The sequence below is a fragment of the Cydia pomonella genome, chromosome 10 (genome assembly GCF_033807575.1).
Source record: "Cydia pomonella isolate Wapato2018A chromosome 10, ilCydPomo1, whole genome shotgun sequence".
Classification (NCBI taxonomy): Eukaryota; Metazoa; Arthropoda; class Insecta; order Lepidoptera; family Tortricidae; genus Cydia; species Cydia pomonella.
Genome location: NC_084712.1, coordinates 13,509,767 through 13,517,643, shown reverse-complemented (window position 1 = coordinate 13,517,643; position 7,877 = coordinate 13,509,767). Strand labels below are relative to the sequence as shown.

The window sequence follows — 7,877 nt, the reverse complement described above, 5'->3', positions numbered from 1 at the left end:
GCGGAGATTAACCTGGATAGAAACCTAAGACACCATCATATCTACATCAACTCAGACAGCCAGGCTGCTCTGCTGGCACTAGAATACCTTGAGTCTAATTCAAAACTAGTCCAGAACTGTAAAACAAACCTAGGCACTGGCTAACTCCAACAAAGTACCAGGGTACCAGTAATGCGTAATGGGTACCAGGGCACTCCGACATTAACGGAAACGAAGAAGCGGACGAACTTGCTAGAAAGGGCGCAGACACACCCCTGGTCGGCCCAGAACCGTTCTATGGAATCACAAAACGGGATGCATATTCTCTGCTCAGTAACTTAGAAAAAAATAGAGCAATCGATTGGTGGAAGTTCGTCAAAGGACAAGAACACTCGAAAGCCCTAATCAAACGGTTTAGCAGCAAAACTGCTAAGGAGCCTTTGCAAAAGACACAAAACCTGCGCGGTGACTAGAATATTGACTGGACACTGTAAGTTGAACAAACACATATTTCGAATTGGAAAGAAACAAGATGAGACATGCAGGTTCTGCCAGGAGTCCCAGGAGACTGTAATGCACATTCTCTGTTCCTGTGGACCACTAATGTTTTAAAATAAGTACCTACTTAGGGCGGCATGTATTGCAACACTATGAGGTACAGAGCATTACGGCCCAAAGAATCTGAAACTTCCTGGATTCCACGGGCAATAGTAATGAACTTTAAAGGGCCGTCACAATAGATCACTGCTTGATCGACGTGGCACTCAAAGGCCCGCAACAACCCAATAATAATAATAATAGATGACTATTAAAAAATAAACATTAGGTATCCATATGAAGACTTAAGGTAACATTCTGATTGTGACTAGTAGTTGCATTATTGCTGATGCAGAGTTACTGCTGCAGCGGTGCAGCAACGAGAAACGGGCGATGTACCTGTCATCTCCTTGGTATTTATAATGAGCGACAGGTTGCACGTTACGAGTATAATTGTGAAAGCAACGCAATTTAGTAAAAAGAGTTGTACTAGCAATGCTGTAACAGTAACGCTGCTGCAGTCGTAATCCGAATGTCAACTTTATGACAATTTTTTGTACCGTTAAACTGCATATTATTGTACAAATTATGTTATCATAATTTTAAATAGCAGTTAGAAAATATTCCTATTCTAGCCAATTTCCCTAATAAATATAGTAGATACCTATATCAGGTTTTTCGCAAGGCTCAGATCGCGAGGATTGGTATTAGTTATAGCTTACGATTAATCAACATAGTGCTTTGTCAATTTTTAATTGCAAAGGAATAGAACACTTATCGTTGCGCAGAGAGTATATTCAAACCATCAAAGTGACAGATCGTGACGTGGCTCATGACTATTCACATCGATTTACACAAAAGTATAAATATGGAAGTCGAGTCACAGACGCATCTGATTAGTTTAATTTTGTTGCCTATATAACATGATAGCTAACAATCTTATTTTTAAAATGAGTCAGAGGAACAAATAAATTTTATCACGTTATTACACACAAATCGCTTTAATAAATAAACTAACACGAAGTTTGAGTTAAATCTAATGATTGCCTTATTATGTTGTCATTAATAAATGAAAAAGAAAACCTACTAATCTAACAAAAAAAAGAACATATGAACCTACCTACATAAATTTGTACCCACATAATACGATTAACGAGGTTGACTTTTCGCAAAGGTTTTTATTGTTTTCGGAAGTACAGTAAATAGTTAACTTAAATAAATAAATGTAAACAATAAGTTACTTTAAATGGAGCTCGCATGTACATACACATAAAATGTGTTTATAACTTTATTGAAAAGAGGATACATTAATTGAATAATATAAAATTATGACTACTTATAAAATAAAACTTAAAACTTAACCTACCTAGAAAAAATAAAAATACCTAGAACAAACCCTGTCCTCTTGGCAGCCCATCACGCTGGCAGCATTACACATAAAAAATAAAATTCTTTTGTCATAGTAGTGTTTTTTTTTGGTTAAAAAAAAACTAATTGGTCGAGAAACATTTGATAGTATAATTTATAATATATGTTAGTTTATAAGATATTGGTAATATGAACCTGAATAAAAATTAAAAAATAAATCAGAGAACCTCTTCTTTTCAGACTTTTAACCGTAACACAATTTGTAGCTAATATTTTATTAACAGATTACCGTACCGTACTTATCTTTTACAACATTTTGCAGATGTTTTACAACCAACCATTAAGGCTAGGTTGTTGTATAATATATAGTATACGAGTACGTCAAAATTATATGATAGAAAAAAATTTGCGGCGCGACAAACAGGCCTGGGTACCTGAAAGGTGAAGCTGAAAGCCCGCGCGGTCGGGCCGCCCACCGAGCGGCCTTCGCCAGTTCCACCGTAGCTGCCGAGGCGTCCCGTCGCGCGCCGCCATCTTGCCGCTTGTTCGTTCAACCGTACAGTGCGCAACTTTAACATGGTCAACAACTTGCCGAAATTATACGACAAAAGTGACTAATGAGTTCTACGGAACGCCGAACAAAAACGCTTAGACTTCGGATCTGAAAATTGCAATGGTGTTTGTGAAATGTGATTAATTACTAACTATTCGTAAGTTTTCATTTATTACTAATTTTACTCTTTTAAAATAATATTGTTGTTAACTAGGTTTTGCAGGACTTATTTATAGATATAAAAACGATTTAGTTTAATGTGTGGATGGTCGCGATTTAATATTTTCATTTTAATGAAATGTTTAAAAATGCAAGGTGGGGGATGCCAACCCTGAATAGATAATTGCTTTTCTGAAACCTTTGTGCTCACAGTTTAAAATACAATATATATACAATAAAGTTTCATTATATTCTTTCAAATTCATGAGCCGAATACTGATGTATGATAATTTCTTATTCATCGACAAAGTTACGTTGTTACCGTATGGAGATAAATGTATGCCATATTTAAATATGGCAAAAGAGTCGGATAAAAAGTTTACTGATGTATTTTGTGTATAAGAAACCAACATTTTATGAAAGGACTATAATATCCGAAAAAACTAATCATATTTTTTTCATTCATGTTTAATAATAGCAGATATATCAGTAAACATGTTTACTTAAAAGCTTTTTATTAATAGCAGGTACAGACGTTATTTCTAGATACGAGATTTCTTCTTAGCTACAAGCTAGCTATAAGGATTGTAGTTATGCAGTTAGTCTTTACTCATCATACAACTCTTAGAAATACTATTATAAATAGATTCATCACATTACTTACCTTTTGTTAAAAGGTTTGAAATTTCCGAGTACCTAATGCTCACAGGAGTTTAAGCACGTGTAAATCCGGCGTTTACTAAGTAGTTATATCTTATGAGAAGGTGCGAAGTCGGGAGGCCCTTAAGAGTCAATACACGCAGCGGTTTTACGTAGGGTTGAGAGTCATGCGTAGTTTGCAGAAAAATGAACGGGATTGTTTCGCTAAAGAAGCCGGCATCGATAAGTGTATGAACATGAAGGATGATCAATTCATAGGTGTAGACACTATCTTGTGAGTTCAGATACGTAGACTAAATATTAAATATCCCTAAATAATAATATTTTACTTACATTATCATTTAATAACATTATTAATGCAAACCAATTCAAATTAGCAACATTTTATTCAAGATTTATTTTAGTCCGTCATATTAGCACACATCTAACTTTTTAAATTGGCATTTACATTACTAACTGACATATAGATAAAAAATCGAATCTACTACCGATGTCTTAGAAGCTCTGGGCCACCAAGTTGAAATTTGGCGACCATATAGAGGAGAGTCGGTTATATTGTACCAGTTTTTACTTAAACGGGGAAGTTGGCTGTGTATATAAAAGTTCAGTATCTTGACTACATTAATTATTAAAATGATTATTATGTTATGGGATGAAATTAACATAGTCAAATGCGTTTTTTTTTAAAGGACTTCATCGGTACGTTTTAGCCGACGAGTTGGTTAAAGCGTACTACCCATATTTAAATTGTATTCATGAAGCATTTTGAAAGTTGATCGCTTATTTTAGGTTTACATACCTAATACTTATTGCCAGAAAAACAAAAAATTCTACGGAGATGACTAAAAATACTTGGTCGTTTGAATCGTATACCGGTAGGCTATAGTATGATTTAAACGAAAGCTTTTTTAAATAATTAGTAAAAATGAAAAGCATCTAAATTTGACTTTTTTTAAACCTACGCAATAAACCCGTGCGTAAATATTTTTGAATTAGGTATCTAAATCACAGGTTATGTTGTTACAAACTTATATCAAAAGTTAGATCAAGTACGATGAAAATCATATTTTCTCTCTTTCGATAATTTTTAGCTGTATGCCATATCTCGATCGGGGGCCTATCGTTCATCGACAAACGCCAAATAAATAAAAAATTCAACTAGGTCGTAGTTCTTAAAAAAAAGAGAATTACGCTAGAGATGCGAATAAACGTATTCGCATCTCTAGCGTTGATGTAACAAAGTCGTGGTTATATTGAGTTTTTCGTAATATTAGGTTAATAACTGTAAATTTTTCATTAAATATTTATTTATATTTTTATGAAGTCGTGTAGTCATTGGCTATCATAGAAATATTGAAGTACAAGTCACGTGAAGATTATTTTGTGGAAAATGGAATGATATTGAAGGAAGAGAAAAAAAAAACAGGTTATAACTGCAATCTTGGACGTGGAGATAATCATAATTTATATATTTTTTATATCATTCTATCAGCATTCTATTTATTGTTCGGTGACTAGCCTCGCAGGGTCTACTGCAAACATCTAAAATAGAAATTTCGCTGTCTGCCTCTCTATCACTGAAATATGCAAAAGTGACAGAGATGCAGATAATAAATTTTGTGATGAAATCGAGGAATCTAATAACTGGTTGTCGACTACTGATTTTTGGCGTTATTCATAAACATGGGTCAATAATATTTTCCGTAGCGTGGTTTAGGTACCTAGGTTCTCGTCAAAATAAACGCAGTAAGATGTGTTTTGCGTCGATGGCAAACAAGCATACGGCCCGCTTGATGGTAAGCAGTCTCCGTAGCGTATGTACGCCTGCAACTGCAGAGAAGTTACATGCGCGTTGCCGAATCTTAACACTCCGCACTCTCGTTGAGCTCTGGCAACCTTACTCACCAGCAGGAACACAACACTACGAGTAGGATCTAGTGTTATTTGGCTGCGGTTTTCTGTACGGTGGAGGTACTTCCCCAATTGAGCTCTGCTCTAGATCTGGAATGACATTCGCTGTGCTGTGCCCTACCACACAGAGCGAGATGATATTCACAGTGCCTTATCTTGAGTGTACCTTTCTTAGCCACTCATACCTCTCTCTCTCTCTCCCGGCAGGATGTATTGAAAAAAATAGGTAAAGTTCATAAGAATATTTTTACTCTTCGTTTGCTTACTCTGCATCATAAAACAAAACTGGAATTCCAGAGGAGTATTTTACAACAATGTTGCTACTACAACTTTTCAGTTGAAGTACTTAGAAAGTTTGTTAGCATGAAAATGGTTTTCAAGTTAACAATGTAGGTAAGCCGGAATATCGAATGTAATGACATGAAATTGCACTTTACAGAAAAGTGACGAGCTATTTAACACTTTTGTTAAGTAATTATATTCGTACAAAGTTTAATGATAAAGTAGCGCGTTTCAGTATCGATATCCCTAATGTAAGAAGGTTTATAAAAAACCTTAATCTGAAAATCTCCGCGGAAGTTTTGCAACTCTTATTAGGCGCCGCTTCAGTTGCTTTAAAATAATTTCTCACTTTCCTCGTCGTGAGCACTTCGTTACGGTTTCATTCATGTTTTAATTTCTTTCTCCAGATCGTTTATTTTTCAGTCTCTTTAGCATTCCACTTCTAATGCGTCCATTACCCACAAACAAAATGAAATAATTATCACTCTTTACAATTAAGAGGGAATAGGTAGAATATAGTATGTGCGCGCGGCGGCGATAATCAAATTTCTTTTATGCACGAAAAACGGATTTTGCTTTATGCATACAAAATGCTTTTATTTAGAGTTTTCGAATTCGTTTTAAAAATCTATATTAATGGGACATGGCAAAATTCATTAAAAAACGGTTAAGTGTTAGTCAAACTTGCGCACCAAGGGTTCCGTACAAATTTACTGTAAATAGTTCAATTCCCAATTCTCTGACAAACAGATAAAACTGTACTGAGGGACACACTTGAATTTGCCATTGGAAACTTGTTGTTCCCATACATTGACATAGGTCGCGGTTTATTTACTAACTGCAAATAAATTATATATTATTAAAAAAGTAATTATTTAGTAACGTACTTACAATTTTTTCCCATACATATAGCACGTGAAGCACAATGCCATAGCATTGCTTTTTGCCACATTTCTAGGTCAACTAGAAGAATATGTAGGTTTTGATTCCCTTGCGAACGACATAATATGCGCCCTAAACGAAACATAAATGGCCTTATCGTTAGATTGCGTTGACTTAGAAGTTTGATTATTTCACTGTTCCAAGGGGTGGTAGATCCTCTTGCTTGATATCTCCACGCGTTCCTGAGAAAAAGGGTCTTGACTGATGGACAACAAAGAGATCCTATAAGGGTTCCGGTTGCTGACTAAAGTAGACTTTGTAAATATGTAAAAAATAAATACATCACATTTTTTAAAATAATCACCATGTACTTATATACGAGAGGTGGCCGAAAAGTAATCTACCTGACTATGAAAGGAAAGACGTAGCTGGGTAGTTTATTTTTTATTTTTCTATATAATCTCCTTCTACCGCAATGCATCTATTAGGTACATTTGTCAAATAGCGACATTAAACCTTTAAAAAAAAATCTTTCGGTTTGTCGTCAAAATATTCGTTCACCGCGGCTAGCATCTCATTATCAGTAAAAAAAATTCGCCTCCTGAGATCTTTCTTTAAAAGTCTGAACAAGAAATAGTCACAGGGGGCTAAATCTGGGCTGTAAGGGGGGTGGTCTGTCTGTCCGAGGCTTTGCTCCCTGGTCGTTAGTGCTAGAAAGCTGAAATTTGGCATGGATATATAAATAAATAAAGCCAGCAAAGTAGTAGAATAAAATCTAATTTTTTTTAGTGTACCTCCCCTACACGTAAAGTGGGGGTGATTTTTTTTTTGCTTCAACCCTACAGTGTAGGATATCGTTTGAAAGGTCTTTCAAAACTAATAGGTTCAACAAACATTTTTTTATAAAAAGAATATGTTCGGAGATAATCGCACCGAAAGAAAAAAAATGTCTCCCCCCCTCTAACTTTTAGACATAGACATAGACATAGAATTTTTTTATTTAACACCACATTGAAACATGTTTACAAGCAAACCATACGTCAAAAAAATATGAAAAAAATCGTGGAAGTAGAGCTTAAAAAAGACATTAAATGAAAACTATAGCATGATCAGTTTAGCTGTTTTTGAGTTACGGCAAAAAGTTTCCCTACTATCCATAGTTCATCCCTTGGTTAATGATCTACTATACGTTAAGCTCCAGTTTAGCTTATTGTGACGGAAGAGTAACTACGGAACCCGAACCTGAGCATGGCCCGATATGCTCTTAGCCGATTTTTCTTTTATCGCGTCTCCCAGCTGGCAAAGTAAATTTGCGTAATAATCAGCATTAATTGTCATTTTCGTAGGTAAATAATCTGTAAGTAAAATCCCTTCAGCATCCCAAAAAATTGTCGCCATAAGTTTGCTAGCCGATGGACGAACCTTGAACTTCCGAGGAGGCTTTTCGTCTTGAATTTCCATTGTAGTGATTCCTGTTTACTTTCTGGGTCCCATTGTCTAATCCAAGTCTCATCACTTGTCACAATCCTGGAAATAATTTCTTCCT

At 35.3% G+C, this 7,877-nt stretch overlaps 1 protein-coding gene across 2 annotated transcripts in view; it reads left to right on the top strand.

Moving 5' to 3' along the window:
* The first annotated feature begins 1,996 nt into the window (after positions 1 to 1,996).
* The window catches only part of LOC133522152 (chaoptin-like), a 49,920-nt gene continuing 44,039 nt past the window's right edge, over positions 1,997 to 7,877 (top strand). Inside the window, exon 1 of one of the 2 annotated variants that reach the window (XM_061857378.1) lies at positions 1,997 to 2,594. The gene's annotated coding sequence lies outside the window, so the exon portion shown is untranslated. The remainder of the gene's footprint in view (positions 2,595 to 7,877) is intronic. The other variant, XM_061857379.1, reaches the window with a different exon arrangement.